This window comes from Phyllostomus hastatus, unplaced genomic scaffold (genome assembly GCF_019186645.2).
Source record: "Phyllostomus hastatus isolate PE091 unplaced genomic scaffold, TTU_PhHast_1.1 phas_contig_58, whole genome shotgun sequence".
In the NCBI taxonomy this organism is placed as follows: domain Eukaryota; kingdom Metazoa; phylum Chordata; class Mammalia; order Chiroptera; family Phyllostomidae; genus Phyllostomus; species Phyllostomus hastatus.
Window position 1 is genome coordinate 31,042,096 of NW_025333916.1, and position 16,830 is coordinate 31,058,925.

Consider the following 16,830-nt stretch of genomic DNA (forward strand, 5'->3'; position numbering starts at 1 on the left):
CTTGAATGCCACCCACTCTTGACTAGGCTCATCTGCAAAGCAGAAGTAGCTATTCTTTTCTTTTTCTTTTCATCCTTTTAAAAAAATTTTATTGTTTTTTAAAAATTATTTTATTGTTTAATTACAGTTGTCTGCATTTACCCCCCACCAGTACGCCCCTAGCCCCAGCCATCCCCACCTCCCTCCTCTGATTCCACCCCCCCTTGGTTTTGTCCATATGTCCTTTATAGTTGTTCCTGAAAACCCCTACCTCCATCCCCCATTCACATTTTTTTATTGCTATTATATTACAGTTGTCCCAGTTTTCCCCCCTTTGCCCTCCTCTGCCCATCCCATCCCCTGCTCCCATAGTCAACCCCTACACTGTTGTCCATGCCCGTGGGTCATTCATACATGTTCTTTGATTAGTCCCTTCCCCTTCTTTCCACCATTATCGTCTTCCCCCTCTCCTCTGGTCACATAGTTCCCATCCCAGAAATGCAGTAAAACTGCTAGGAGAGCAGTTAGGGCTCTCTCAACTGTAGATAAAGGTAGACAAGAGTTTATACATTCCATGGTTTCTCTTTTGCATCATGAGCTCTTTGAGGGCAGGGCCTTGTTTTTAGGCCCTCATCTTGCATAAAGAGAGTCTAGTCCAGCATTTGACACCTAGAAACTATTTTTTTAATAAATGTGTTTGAGTAAAACAGTCCATAAGTGGAAGCCATTGGCTTAGAAAGTTTTGAGCTACTTATCACATAAAATGTTATTATAGAGTAGATTTTTGAAATGGCTGGAATTTGGAGTCAAATTGATATATCAGGAATTTATAAGTTTCACATGGTTATAAATATAAGAACAGAATAAAATTATTTATAGATAACCACAGGCAGATTAGAGAAGCACAGAGTACAGCTTTGCTGGCAGTTCTCATTGGCTTTTTTCCTTGGTCTAGATACATTTTCTTCTTCTTCTTTCTTCTTTCTTCTTTCTTCTCTTTCTCTTTTTCCTTCTCCTCCCTCTCCCACTCTTTCTTCTTCTTCTTTTTTTCTTTCTTCTTTCTTTTTTCTTCTTTCTTCTTCTTCCAAAACAAACAAGTAAGCAAAATATAACCAGAGACATCAAAATTAAGAACAATCTGACAGTAACCAGAGGGAAGGGGGGAGTAGATACATTTCTGATCACCTTGATCCGAGCTTCTGCCTGAGAATATGAAATTGTCACCTGGGGAAGTTCATCCAGATTACCATTACATAAGGAACGAACAAGACTGCATGAAATTTACTTTATCTTTTAACTGGTACAATGCTACTGTACAGTTATGAACTCAATTTATTAAATTTAGGAAGAGTTTCCGTTACCCTGCTGCATTTCTTATAAGCTTCCAGAGAGTATAAAATATATCTTGTATGTGCTTATCTCTCCTTTGATACCTAGTGTTTTGTGATCATAGAGAGAACTCAATAAATATTTGCTGAAAAAATAAATAGATGAGTATGGTGGTTCTGATGTTTTTCCAATTTAACATTTGAAGTTAGAGATAGTAAATATGATGAGCTTATATTTAACAGAAGTTAAATAAGGTTTTGAAAGTATGAAAAATAGGAAAAAATTACCTATCATTTTACTATCAAAGAATAAAATCACTATTGGGATTTCAGGTTATTTCCCTGTAGATATAATGTGAAGTATATTCTTATATATAGTTGTAATCATATTGTATATACAATTTTGTGTCTTGATTTTTTTACTTGGAATTATATGTAATGTTTATAATCATTATATGTACTCTTTTGTGTGTAAGAAATATTTCACAATAAAATTTTAAAAACCATACAAGTCCCAAGTAACATAGTTTTTACAAAAGATGTTAAATTGTTCTTGCCTGATTTTCTTAGTATTCATTCTTGTATTATCATATTTCTCAATAGATTTTTCCCCCTCTTTTTATTTTTAGTTATTTATTTTACTATATAAACACCTGTAGAAAACATTTTGGACATAAACAATTTTCTTGTTATTCCTTTTGAATATTTTCAGAACATAATGTAGCTATTGATAAACTGCTTTTTAAAAGTTTGTGTTAACATTTTCTATTTCTAATCATAATGTACAAACATTCCAAATTCATTGTGCATTGCCAGCAAAAATATATTTTGTTTACTTTTTGAAATATTGAAAAATTTTAATGAAAAATGATTCCTTATTTTGTTTCTTAGCGACATCAGACCTTTTCTCATGTATATATTTAAATCATTTTTATTCTTTTATGAGTTGTTCATTCATATCTTTCCATTTATTTTTCTTATTGACTTGTACAATAACATGGGAAAGAAAGGAAGGGGTCATCAAAGAACATGTGTAAAGGACACATGGACAAAGCCAAAGGGGGGGTAGAGTCAAGGGTGGGGGGTGGGGGGGAATGAAGATGACTGTACTTGAACAACAATAAAAAAAGATATAGTGTAGAAAAAAAGAATTGTATGAATGCTTCATTCCATAAAGCCTGCTGTTTCCTGCAGGTGTATTCACACACCATTGCTTTAGCTGGTGCCCAAGGCGAGTGTCTGAAGCAGGTGATGCTGCCATCAGCGTGGGCAGCCAGAGCAGGCTGTTCTGGGTATGTTTTGTAATGCAGCAATGAGAAGGGAATAAATTACTAAATAGGCCTCTCTTTCCGTTGGTTGAGCATTGCAAAAGCCAGGATAGTGAGGTGTGTGTGACAGGCTTCATTCTTCCCTCTGTCTCAGCTATTATGAGATCAGTCCAGAAATTGCCAGTAAATTGGGGCTGTGGGCACATTCAGTTGATGCCACTGTCTGAGTTGTGAAGTGTCGCAACTACTCAATATGGTTTGCTCTTCACTTGAGCAAATTGCCAACAGCTTGTGTGACTCCTAAAGAATAATGAGAATCAACCTCATTTTAAAAGAGGGGACAGATTGTGTCTGAATTTGGCAACCCACATCCCTCTGCAGCTGGGATTGCTTAAGATACTCCACCAAGGTGAGGGGCCCATATTGACAAAAAAATGCCCATTTTGTCTGAGAAGCTGCTGAATTCTGTCAGTATCTGCTGGCATGAACTCTCTCCAATAGTAGCTTCACTCCCCCAAAACCACTGGATGTGACAGAAGTTAATGTAAGCTCTCTACAGTTTATTTCAGCCCCCATCATTTTATCAAGGCACTAAATACTAAGTGCCTTCAGACACAGAGTAAGCCAAAGACTCCTTTTAAAACAAGACAGAAACTTTACAAACTACATCAAAGCACGCAGGTTGCATTTTTGTTGTACCAAGGTGTTGTCTTCACGAAACACTAACAAATAGTTTGGAGGTTACTGGTGCTATAAACATTGTCCTAGAGCCAAGAACACAAAACCTCTTTTACCTTAACAGCAAAAGTTGTGTGCAGAGCAGTTAAGGAGAGGTAGACATGCCTCAAGGATGGAAGAGTCTCTCCTAAATACTGTTTTTATCTTTCATCCTTCTTCATATTCTACAATGTGCCCTCTTTGCATGTATGATTAAACACGTATTTCTCCTTGGCCATCTTCTCTGTGTGAATTTTAGACTCTATACTACTAAGTAATCTTAAAATCAACTTCCTTGTTTCCAGCCCAGGGTGTTTCTTCCCTGAGAAGCAAGCTCAGCCTTGCCCCTGTGCGCGTGGGCTCTGCTTCCTCGGACATCCGTGCCCTCAGCTGTCTCCCTCACACTCTGGCTGTCCCCACTGTGCCAGCTCACATATTCAGAGCATGTTGCTTACAAATCCTCTTGCTTATGTGGGTGTGTTTTTATTTCCTTGAAGGGAGGCCCATTCTATTTTCTTTTTACTTTTTTAACGTGTTGACTAGAAAGTTTTCCACTTAATACATATCCAAATAAATGTAGCTGTCTGTTTTTTCATTCTAAAACATCTACAAGATTCAGATTGTGAGCCCATTTCCAGGTGGTTGGGGGAGACATGGGTTTAGGGTTACTGATTTCATATTTTAAATAAAACCACAATTTAAACATTTATAAAATAAAATAGATGGTGATATTTTTGTCTGTGCCTTAATCTTTAAAGTTTTAAACTGTGTTTTTGCCCTGCATGTATCCTGAGCGCAGTGCCTGACACATAGTACATGCTTAGCAAACATCTGGTGAAGGAGTGGATGGGCAGAGCACCGTCTTAGGAGTCCAGCAGGTCTGGGATCCAGTTTCTGCATGATCGCTGTGGCTGTGTGCCCACTTAACCTCTTTGAGCTCTGATTTCCTCAAGGGCAAAACCAAGCTAATCACAAAATTTTCAGGGGGGTATTCTGAGGGTCTAGGAAGTGATGTGTTGAAAGTGCTAGACCTTGTTTCCATCAATAGTAGCTGTTGAAAAACTTTTTAAAAATATTTAAACTATGAAAGTAATGGGCCAGCTGATGGCAATATTTGAAATCATATCCTTGGGCTGTGATGATTATGTGATTTTGGAACTCTTCATGTACAGTGAGTTCTGGCACCAGTTTAGAATAGACAGTACTATTTTGGACAACTGCAGTGACAGGAGAATGTGGTGGCGTTAACTTTCTGGAGGTTTCATGTGAGTTAGGTTTGGTAAATTTGCATAGAAGATTTACCTGCTAAAATTAAATTCCAAGATTTCAAATGTGATACTGAAATTGGGAACTGTTTTTTTGACAATGAATGTGTCTAGACAGATGATGAATTTGTTAAACATCAGGATTAAAATTCAAAATGTTACCATCGATCTGGACAAATATAAGCAGATGTACAGGAACAATGTTCGAGGAGCCACTTGCTGAGGTCGGGTTGGAAAGACCATTGCAGTACTGTCTTACCCAGGAGTAAATCAGGGCCCAAAGCAGGCTGACTCTTAAGGACTTGATAATAATGTTGATAGAGAGCAATTAACTGTGAACCAAATTTTTTTTAATACTTAGAGCAACCTCCTAGGGTAAGTTACATCCAATTATACAAGAGGAAATTGAGGATCACAGAGAACTGATTTGCTCAGGTCACACAGCTAGTAAACAGCAGAGTTAGGATTTGAACCCATTTCTCATTGGCTCCAAAGGCCAGTATCTTGAGATACTGACAAGTCTGTCAGGAAATAAAAAATTAGCCATGAACAGACATCATGACATATCAAAGAGGGGTTCCTTGTGATTTCTGAATTGTTGCAATAAACTACTGTTGGTAAAGTTGAAATATATGGGGGTGGGCAACAAAACCGAAATTATCTTCAGGAGGGCGAGCCTCTTGTAGTCCAGGCTTCCCTTGCTAAGTGAGTGTTTTAGGAACCCATCTGTATTGGCGTACCAGCTGGTGGTATTGTGAGAGGCTGCATTTGGCTTCAGTGAATTTTTTTTTTTTGAAGGCTCTTTCAACCGGTTTGCCCACTTCATGATAGGTGGTTTATGAGTGCACCTGCCCACACTACGCTGAGTGTTCAGCAGTTTTTGGTGAAAAATGGCATGCCCCCCATGCCCCATCCTCCCTGTTCACCTCATCTCACCCTCAGAGACTTTTTTTTTGTCTCCCTGGATGAAAAGAGTCCTCAAAGGCAAACATTTTGCCAATGTGGAAGAGGTGAAACAAAAAATGGCAGAAGCACTAAAAGGCATCAAAGTCGATGAGTCTGGAAACTGTTTTGAACAGTGGAGAAAACATCTTGATAGGTGTACTGCATCAAATGGAGAATACTTTGAAGGTGATTGAAGTTTAAACATGTAAAAATAAATACTCAATTTTTTATAAATAAATTCCAGGTTTTTTGGGTCCCCCCTCGTATGTGCTTTTTCTAATCTCTGCTGACATGATTGACATGGTCTGATATGAATGGATGGTGACTAAACTTGCAGAAAGGGGACAGGGTGAATATGACACTGCATGAGCTGAGGAGCAAAGGTAGCAGTTCTAGGATGTGTTGGAACCATGCTATTCTCTTCCAGCAGATTTTTTATGAGAGGGACAATACTCTCACTGCATGCCAATGGCTGTAAACTGTGCATTTACTGTATGCCAGGTACTGCATTAAGTGCTTAATGTATGTTTTCTCATTTAATCTTTTCATGACCATACAATATAATATTTGCATTCCACAGATTAGGAGCATGAGGCAAAAAAGATTAAATGACTTTGAATTATGTCTAAATATCATGGTGATAGAGCCTATGTCATTATCAACTACCTCCTGTTTCATGCACTTTAAGCCTTCTACACATGATTTTGCACGTGGCTTACCTAGATGGTTTAAAGCCCCAATCAAGATATTGTTAGAAGATTATATTGAAGGACACCAAAGAAACCCTGTGCACTGTTATTAATTACCATTATTTTTTTATTTAGTTGGAAGGACAGCTGAGTTCTGGCAGTAGAAATACGCTGGGCATCACTTCCTTCATTTGTAAAGTGGAAACTAATGCTTCGCCTTCAGGCAGGTGACTGAATAGCCACAAAATAATACATTTCTGTTGTGTTCTTTGGGAGGCTGGGGATACTGACATGTACGAAGGCATGATAGGGAGAAATTTTTTCTTATCTCTTAGTGTAATGTTGACATTTCTGGTTGAACCCTGGACCCTGTAGTCCTCAAGGGATCTTAGATCAATAACAAAAGGTCATACCTAGTCTCTGACATAGTAATGTCTCTCCTTTGAGAAACATCAGTGTTCACTTTGACAATGAAATGTTATCTTTTGCTTATCATCCCTGGCTAAAAAAAAATCATTTTAGAAGGGTGCAAAAGAAGAGATAAGTCTAAGATATACTCTTCTAAGAATCAAGGTTGTTTGATAATTATTTCAGAAGCTTGAAAGATTTTAAAGGTATAATGTATTGATGGCTTTGTCGAATTAATACTTTATCATACTATATAGTTCTGTAATTTATCATTGAGTAGCATTCCTTTTTATTCTGTCATTATTACAGGTTAATCTGGAATGTAGACTTTCTGAAATATTGACAAACCCATTTTGAATTATTGATTTGGAAATTATCAAGTCATTTGGCTCCTTTTGATTTAATACCTTTGACTTCAGTACTAATCCCAGGCACGTCAGATGTGTGGTATTATCTGAGAGTCTGTAAAGATAAGAAAATAATGTTAAGTAAGGTGGTGTGACTTTTGTAATTCTTTTGCTAGGATGGTAATAATAGTATTTTTAATAAAAAATACCACCTGAGATTTTATTGTAAAATTGAGATGGCCTCTCAACCCTGAAACACCTTTGATTTATCAAAAAAGGGCCAATCTAATGTTTCAAAGCAACTTAATTCTTTTAACATACCCATTTTAAGGCTAAGGGAAGCACATTGTTCTGCAAGAAATCAGATCTTGGTCTTTTGATATTTTATATGCTTGCAGGAGACCACAGAGTAAGAGAGAAGAGGCAGCAACAACTTGTAGCAGTGCCTGGAGGATGGCTTGTTCTTTCGCATTTGTGGAACCCAGTGTCAAGAGAGAAAACATCTAAAAATAAAATGCATTCACTTAAAGTCTCTGGGGCAAGTGCACAGAGCCTTTCCTCTAGGAGCCCAGATTAGAAACTGAATGGTTGAAGCCTGCAGGGCAACCGTGATCAGCAGAACCGTGGCACTTTCTGGTTAGGTTTGTGCCGTCTGATTAGTTTCAATAAATTGGCTTGTGGTACTAATGTCCTTTAGTCCTTGAGTTATTATTTAAAACCCATAGTGACCCATTTGCTGGTTAGTCATTTCTTTATGGTCCGATGATTATTGGCCTTTCCAAGCATTGACTTAATTCAAAGATGTACACAATCACCAAAATGCAATCTAGTCAATTAAACATTCAAGTCAAGTCCCAAGTGGTAGGAATCAAATTCCTCTCTAGTTCATATTTGTTTTCTCCAAAGTTTTCCCCCTGAAATGTGGCATGGGGTGGAAAACAGAGTCTAGGAGTGGTATAACAATATTTAAAATTTACTCATGGAGAGGATCCATGAGGAAGAAAAGGTGCAGGTCAGAGGGATTGGGTATATTACTTATCTTCTGGTTGGTTCCTGCTCTTTTAGATATTGGTCTAATTCTCTGCTCCTTCCATAGGTATAAAATCTTAACACTAAAAACTGAATGCTGTAGCATCGTTTTTTTCTACATCTCATTTTCAGTACATACTCGTATCTTTACCACTATTAAATTTTCAAAGGTTGCCCTAGCTGGTGTGGTTCAGTGGATTGAGTGCTGGGTCGCCAGTTCGATTCCCATTCAGAGCACATGCCCGGGTTACGGGCCAGGTCCCCAGCAGGGTGCGCTTGAGAGGCAACCATACATTGATGTTTCTCTTCCTCTCTCTAAAAATAAATAAATAATCTTTAAAAAAACTTTCAAAGGTCCTTTAACACTTCCCAAATGTGAACGACTCTAGTTTACCATGTATTTCAAAGGCTATTTTGAAATATTATTATTAGAAAGAATCTAGCTAAATGAACTGGGGTGAGTGTCTAGCTGATATTTGACAATATACATGTACAGAAAGTGAGCTGTGGAATCATATTGACTTTCCAAATAGGAGTGGGATTTTGAAAAAAAGAAGACATTTCATTTATAAGAAAACTATATTTCTTTGTTTGCAAAGTATATTAATGTCATATTCTCCATCTCTCCTGGTATATTTTTAGTTTTTATGTCCATCTAATCTCAGTATTTTAAAATAAAGTTATTTGATTGAGAAGGTCTAGGGACACAGGGTCACGTCTGCACAAATCATTGCTTCTTTGAGCCAAGCCAGACCCAGAGTATTGTCTGCTTGTGGACAAGTCCTAGCCTGCCTCTGGAGGTGCTAATTCTCACTGATCAAGGACTGGCGACCTCACACGGGCACATCAGAAGAGTATGCTTTTATGTGCAATGCTCTTTCAGACAAAAATGTGTTTATCCTCAGTGTGTTGTTATCTTATTTGCATAGTATTAGGAAAAAAATGAATGCTAATTTGTAAGTGACAAATATCTATGGTGTGGAGAGCTTTTCTAAACTTGAGCCCAGTTTTTAGAAGAATGAATGCATCTGAAGATAGAGTTGATGTCTAGAGAAGGGTAGATTTGCATTCAGTGGAGTCAGAGAATTTATGTAAGAAACCTTGAAATTTTAGCAGAAGAGGAATTTCAGGAATTCAAGGAAAGGTCATATTGGTGAATGTTTTTGATTGTTGTTTCAAATTTCTTTTACATTATCTGGCATTATAAATGCTTTTGATAGTAGTTTGAATTTAGGCTGTGATTTTCAGCCTTGGTAGTCTTAAATACCATTGCTTCAGATCTAGCTTAATTTTCTTGAACACTAAGATGCATAGTTTCTGCTCTACTTACAAGTAGAGGAGGGACCATAGTGACAAATACATATTGATTTTTATTGTTCAATTTCATGTATTTTATTTTTCAGAAAAAGGCGAGCCTCATCATATCTTTGCAAAATATCTTTTCAGAAAATAGGTTTTAGAATATTCATTTACATACTAATTCTTGTGACCTTATGTAGGCCCTGTGCTGTTAAATCTTAACTGTGGGAGTTCTTATAGCTGAGCAGTGATTTTAGTGACATTTTAATGTCGTAACCTCTCCTTAGCAGGCTATTTGCATATTGTATGCAGGCTATACTATAGGATTATTTTAAAAGATAAGATATGTTGGTAAATGATTTTTACATGACTTGTCCTCTTAGACCAGCTATATTTTATAAACAGTTTGATTCTTTACTCCTGAATAACACATTGCACTGAAAGACAGAAAATGGATTTCTGTCATGCTATGGTTACCTGGTATTAACCTTGCTAAGCTACTTGCTTATTGTTACTTTGCCCTAAATTTTTAATAGAATACACCTAGCCTTGCATGGGTATGAGGGGAATATGGGGCCAGAAGTTGCAGAAGTTGCATACACATATCATTAAGCTGTGGTCAACTTCAGACCTTTAAGGTTGCAACCCTCTTAGACAACTTCCTCTTTAGGAAGTTACAAAGCACAAGCTTCTGAGGAAGGGGCCCAGCTGCAGGGATAGGTTAGGCAGCTTTCTTACCAGGAGAAGCCACATTGCATCACAGTGAATCATGAATGGCCCTTTCCTGCAATGACCCAGACCCAACCCACCCACCAGTAACAGTCAGTGGGAAGAGTCAGAAGCATGGTGGTGGCCTTTGGAGCTACATGCTTACTGTTTGGTGATGCTTCTTGCATAGTGAATGCCAGCTCCTCCTTGATCAGGTATGGTGTCACAGTGCTGAGAGTAATTAGTGACAATGTGTCAGGTGATGGTACGTGAAAATGTAGATTGCGGGGGTACTGAATTTAGGGCGATCTAGAGGTTTCTTATTGGAATCAGAGAGCAGGCAGATAAGATGATTTTGACACAGGATCAACCAAAGTAAGGATATGAGAGCTTGTTTGGGGATAAGACATTGATGAGACAAATATGCTTTGAAAAGTCATGAAAGAATTATGAGTATCCAGGCTTTCCTTATCATTTTGTTTGCTACCCTATAAGTCTAATTTACCAAGGTCTCACTCCTGGGCTAAGGATGCAATAGCCTCCTAACCAAGCTCCCTTTGCCTATTGTGACCCCTGGAGGCTGGCCTCTGCACCACTGCAAATACTAGTCAGGTCATGCCAGTCCTCTTCCAAACTTTCCAAAGGCTTCCCTCCACCTTAGTAGTGAGACAGAAAGCTTTTATTGTGGCTGATGGCATTCCTGGGCCTGCCTCTTGTCACCTCTCTGCCTTCATTTGCACTGCTCTTATTCGTATTTACTCCACTCAGGAACTTCTGCTTTCCTTCCTGCTTCTAGAGTGTGTCGTCTGCACTCCCTTCTCAGAGCCTCTCACATGCATATCCCTCTCATTGGATGTCCTTCCCCCAGATATCCATGTACTCACTTCTTTACTTCATTTCAGTCTCTGTTCAGAGAGTTCTTTCTAAGAGAGGCTTGGTGGCCATGCTATCTGGAATAGCACAATCACACACACCTCCTCATCCTTTATCTGCTTACTTTGCCTTTTTCTTCTTGGTAGTACCTGTCATGTTTTATTAAGTTGAAACATATAAAATGGCCTTTTTGAGGGTGAAGAATAGTCAACTATTGTCCATTTCATATGGTTTAACCTGAAATATATTTATTAATTCACTTTTTAACTAAAATATATTTTAAATTTGTTTATGATTTTTATTTTTTCCCTGCACGAGGATTTAAACTCTATGAGTTCAGGGTTTAGTTTTGTTTTGGGCAACATCCCTAGTGTCTAGAATATAGCAGGCACTGAGAAAAGCTGTATTGCATGAATACAAAGGAAAAAACACTGGTGAAATTTGTTGATAGTGAGTAGAGAGCACGTATATGGAAAATGCCCTGTGCCTAGACATTTTAGAAAAGTGTGATTTGGAGATCTTTTGAGAAAGTCCAGAAAATTGAAGGACTTACTTGGATCCATGTGGAGTAGTATAAAGTTCTATCTAATTGGAGCTCTGGGATATGCATGGACCTTAATTATATGTATTTTATATGGTTTTCTAAAACTGAGACTAAGAAGAATGAAACGAGTTTCGGATAAAACACTTTTGAAGTGAGAAAGTTTCACAATTCATAAGTTACAAGGATTCAGCTTGCTGGGTGTGTTACCTGTTGGCTTTCACTAGAAAAGTAATTTTTTTACTTCCATTTCCAGAAGCATGGTTGATAATCTTAATATCATGACTTGCACATACAGTTAGAAATACTATATAAACTAAACTAAACAACCTCTTAATGAATATGTGATCTTGAAAGGAAATAAGGACATCATCACGAGTCAGAAATAAAGGTGGAATTGAAAACTTCAGGGATAAACATGTCATCTGATACCGTGGCTGCCGATGGAAGGATATAGTTAGTCTCTCTCAACCAAGGGCTTGGGCATTACCCGCCATGTGGAGCTATGGGATGGGGAGCTGAGACTGTGGGCTGGAACAGAGATCTTCAGCACAAACTTATGACCTTTGAACAGAAGGCTCTTGAAAAAAAAATACCCCCTCAGCGCAGAAGAGACAGGAAAGCTATGTCTCAGAAAATAATGTTTCCTCCTAAGACATAACACTGTGGATTTGTACCTCATTTGGGTTTGGGATTTGAACCTGTACTATTTGTATAACATGGGGAAAATTATAACTTGAGAAATTAACTCAGAAGATCCCAGGCCTCTGATAACTGAAACATCTGGCAGAGTCCATTGAAAACTTGGGAAGGCGGTTGCTATAAAACAAGGCTTCACAGTTTTCTTACAGATTAATTCCTTCTAAAGATTAATGCATAACCTAAAATTATAAAATATGGGGTAAAATCCCCCATGAGTAAGAGTTATAAAACATAACAAAGAGCTGAATTAGAACCTAATACTAACCTTGAAATGACAAAACCATCACACTAAGAGTATAAAATAAAAATATTGAAAATAATGAAGACATAAAATATGAATTTTAAATATGAGAGAAATTAAGTTTGTAAAAAAAGAAATAAGTAGAAATTCTAAAAGTGAAAAATAGAATAATTGAAATTAAAAAATGATCAGATGGGTTAAATAATGAGTTAGACATGCTGCTATGTTTTGTTTTGTTTGTTTGTTTTTTAGTCACAGCCACTCCCTTCCCCCTACAGTCAGTCCCTAACCCCTAGCAACCACCTAATTTGTTTTCCATTTCTATACAATTTTGTTTTGTGGATGTTATGTAAATCGAACCATAGAGTATATGACATATCAAAATTGGCTTTTTTTCCCTCTGCATAATGTTCTTGAGATCCATCCACATTGTATGACAAGTTCATTCCTTTTTATTGCTTAATAGTATGCTATGAAATGGATGTATCACTGTTTTTTAAGCATCCAACTATTGAGAGACATTTTAGTCTTTTCAATTTTTGGCTGTTACAAATAAAGCTGCTATGAACAGTTGCAGATAGGTTTTTGTGCAGACATAAATTTCTATTTTCCTGGGATAAATGCCCCAGAGTGAATTACTAGGTCATATGGTAAGTGCATGTTTAGTTCTTTAAGAAACTTCCAAACTATTTTCCAGAGTGGCTGTACTGTTTGTACTGTTTTATATTCTCCCAACAATACAGGAGAGGTGCAGTTTTTCTGCTTCTTTGCAAGTATGTGGTATTGTCACTATTTTCAGTTTTACCATTGTAATAAATGGGTAGTAATTTCTCACCAGAGTTTTACTTTGCATTTCTCTAATGGATAGTATATTAGTTTTCTATTGCTGCTGTAACAAATGACCACAAACTAGGTGGCTTATGGTGATACAAATTTATTATCTTATCATTCTATAGATTAGAAGCCTGACACAGGTCTTACTGGGCTGAAACCAAGGTGCTGGCAGTGCATGTTCCTTCCCGGAGGCTCTAGGTGAGAATCCATTTCCTTGCTTTTCCCAGTTTTTATATTCCTTGGCTCACGGCTCCCTTGTGTTTTCAAATCCATCAACTGTATGCTCCTCACGTCACATAGACCTCTTCTGCCTCGGGTGTCCACTTTTAAGAATTCTTGTGATTACATTAGGTTCACCCAGGTAATTCAGGATAATTGCTCTATCTAAAGGTCAGCTAAGTAGCAACCTTAATTTCATCCATCACCTTAATTTTTCTTTGCTATGTAATATTCACAGGATTAGATATGGATGTTTTAGGGGAGCATTAGGCAATCCACTATAGCTTGTGGTGTTGAGCATCTTTTCATGTGTATACACTTCACTTCAGTGAAGTGTATGTGTCTTTTGACCATTTTCTAATTAGATTATTTGTTTTATTACTAATGAGTATTGAGAGTGTTTTATATTTTTTAAATTATAGATACGAGTTCTGTCTTCAATTAAGTTTACAAATATTTTCTTTTAGTCTGTAGCTTGTCTTTTTATTCTCCTAACAGGGTAACTTACTGAACAAAAGTTTTTTTCTTTATTTTGCTAAAGGGCAATTTACTGATATTTTTCTTTTACGGATCATGTTTTTAGTGTAATTCTGTACTTCACTAAGCTCTAAGTCCTAAAGATTTTCACTTGTTATCTTCTAAAAGTTTTATGGTTTTACATTTAAATCTACTATCTCTTTTGAGTTAATTTTTAAATAAATGGTGAGATTTAGGTCAAGGTTCTTTTTGTTTGCCTTTGGGTGTTTATATGGATTGCTCTAGCATCATTTATTGAAAAGACTGTACTTCCTCCATTGAACTGCTTTTATACTGTTGTCAAAAATAAATTGGCTATATCTGTGTGGGGATGATTAACTTATTCCTTAAGAAAGGAGATATATAATAAACCATTAACATTTAATAAGGCCAAGGGCCCAGTAGTGTGCTGTATTCCTATGGCATTGAGATAGTTCCTAATAACAACATATAAAGGAAGTATTTGTTACAGAACAGACAAGGGGGGCCTGAGACAATATACTATTATTGAAAGAAGGCCCCGGGTCCGTTATGTCCGCCTCCAGAGGAAAGACGTCTCTCAATGCCAGAGATTCGTGAAAAGGAAAGGAAATGTTTATTTAATGCTATACTAACTTAAAGTAGTGACCTAATGTCTTTATCAAAAATCCTAAAGTCCCTAAAAACACCCACAAACACGCAGTCCTTCCTTCCTTCCCCCTTTGCCCAGTCCAGAGTACCGTATCTCAGGAAAGGAAATAGAAGTCCATGGCTCAGGCAGTCCTCTGGTTCTTCCCAGTTAGTCCTCCATCTCGACTGGGAGACCTCCCTGGGTTCCCGGCACCCTCGGCTGAGTCACCGGGATCTCTGCTAAAACCAGGTGGTGGTTCCCCTTCTAAAGCTGCGGGGGTCCCCACTCTGTCCAGGCCTCGTGGTTCTCCCTCTCAGGGCTGCGGGAGTCTCCTCTGTCAAGGCCGCGTGGTTCTCTCTCCTAAAGCAGCACGGTTCTCCTTCTCAGGGATGCGGGAGTCTCCACTCTGCTAAAGACGCATGGTTCTGTCTCCTAATGGCCGCCAAGTCTGGGTTTTAAATCCCCGTGGCCAATCTTCCTCTGCAGCCTCATTTCCAACTCCTCCCACACTCGGCTTCACATGCCAGAACTCGTATCCTTCCAGGTTTACTGGGCTACCATCATGAGTCTGGGCAGGTGTGGCCCCAGGTCCTGGAGCCAATCTTCTCCGAGCTCCCACGCAGGCGCTGTAGCTTGGGGGATCTGCCCCCAGTCACGTCTTGGTGGGGAAGTTACTTCCATTCCCCTGGCTCAGAGATGATCACAGCTATTTAACATATCCATGCAACCAGCCAAAGGCTATAGATATGTTAAATGACCACGCCAGAGCTTAGCTGCAAGGCTGTTGCTATGCAAAACAGCTCTCAATGGCCCTGCTCCATTTGTCCTTCCCCCCAACCCACACCCTGGGTGGGGGGGATGGAGACATCTTAAAATCTCCTGGACACCTTAAGTTCTGGACCCCATTTCAAATGCCCATTTGGGGTTCCCCCTCTTGGCTGCACCCTGTAACATATTTGCATTCTCAAAGTCTGGAAATACTGTGAGAGTGGGATAAAATGGTAAGATAAGAACCTCAGTGAACTGGAAACTGATGGCCATATGACTTTGACCAAGGTCATGTCACTCTTAGAGTTTCAGATTCACTTTCTGTGAACCAAGTGTGGTTGACTAGATGATCTCCTAGAGCCCTTTGCAATGCTAATGCTCAGAGAGTATGTGATGACTGTTTGTCACTGAGTTTAGAATAAGATATGAGGAAAGAGAACCAGGCTGTCATTTTGGCTTAGAGTCTAAAGTTTAGACACCGTTTATTTCCCCATGTAGAGGCTGCGTAATTAACTAGAGGGTTATGGGGAGAAAAAACCCTCTGTTTCAAAGAACTTAGGGAAGTTTCAACATGTATATAACTAAGCACAATAACCTTGAGGAGAGCATTACATAAAATGCAGAATCTACATTTTAAGGAGACCCCAGTGTGTGTGTGGCGGGGGGCTCCGTCCACAGGGCCCCCATGGCTGCCATGGATGAGAATAAGTCTACCAAGACATGATCTGCTTGGGGAGGAAAGGTGGCCGATCTCTCAAAGGAGAAGGGCCAGGAGCCTGTTCCTCATGGGCTTTTATTGGGTTCATTTACACAAGAATTCAGGTAAAGCTCATTAATCATTGCCAGGAAGTAAGGATCAAACAATAGATAACAAAGAACTCTGAGAGCCTATTTTGAGTCAGGGTCAGATAGCTAAAGGGCTGTAAAACTTTGAGGAACAAACTTACTTCTTGCTTGGACCCTTATCATTTCATTGAGAGCATTCTAAACAAAGCAGATTTCACAGGATTTTACATATTCTTTCTTAGGCCTGGTCACCTGGGGAACCTGCCCTTTCCAGCACAGGGCTGCACCACCCTCTGTCATTGTTTCAGGCTTAGGTGGAGCAAGGGAAGTAAGGCAGTCAAGAGATTAGGAGATTTCTCACAGACAGTGAGGACTCAGGCTTTGTCAAAGCCAAGGGGTGAGGGTCCATCACCCTCTTTTGCTGTAGTCCCCAAAGTCCTTTTTTGGGGGCCTCCCATGTGATCGTGCCTGTCTTAGATCATTCCCCCCTTGGGGAATCTTACCCATCATTGGCTAACTGACCAAGCACTGGGGGTCAGGCAGGGTGAAGTAAAAGAAGAAGAAGCAGTATTCCTGCCAGGGAGATAAGCTTTTGTCTCCTTGCTGGCCTATGGCCCAAGGTTGCTCCCTCAGCCTTAGCCTTGGTGGGGGTTACAGCTTCTGAAACCAGGCAGGATGGTTCCCAACACCCCAGACTAACTGCAATGTGGTATCTTGAAATAGAAAAACAATAAAGGAAAAACTAGTGAAATCTTAGG

General features: G+C 38.8%; 1 protein-coding gene across 3 annotated transcripts in view; it reads left to right on the plus strand.

Annotated features, from left to right (window-relative positions):
• The window catches only part of PDE4D (phosphodiesterase 4D), a 1,296,708-nt gene that overhangs the window by 203,097 nt on the left and 1,076,781 nt on the right, over window positions 1-16,830 (plus strand). For 2 of the 3 annotated variants that reach the window (XM_045847957.1, XM_045847956.1), the window contains one exon: window positions 13,296-13,371. The exons of the other annotated variant lie outside the window; for it this stretch is intronic. The gene's annotated coding sequence lies outside the window, so the exon portion shown is untranslated. The remainder of the gene's footprint in view (window positions 1-13,295; window positions 13,372-16,830) is intronic. 3 annotated transcript variants of the gene reach the window in all.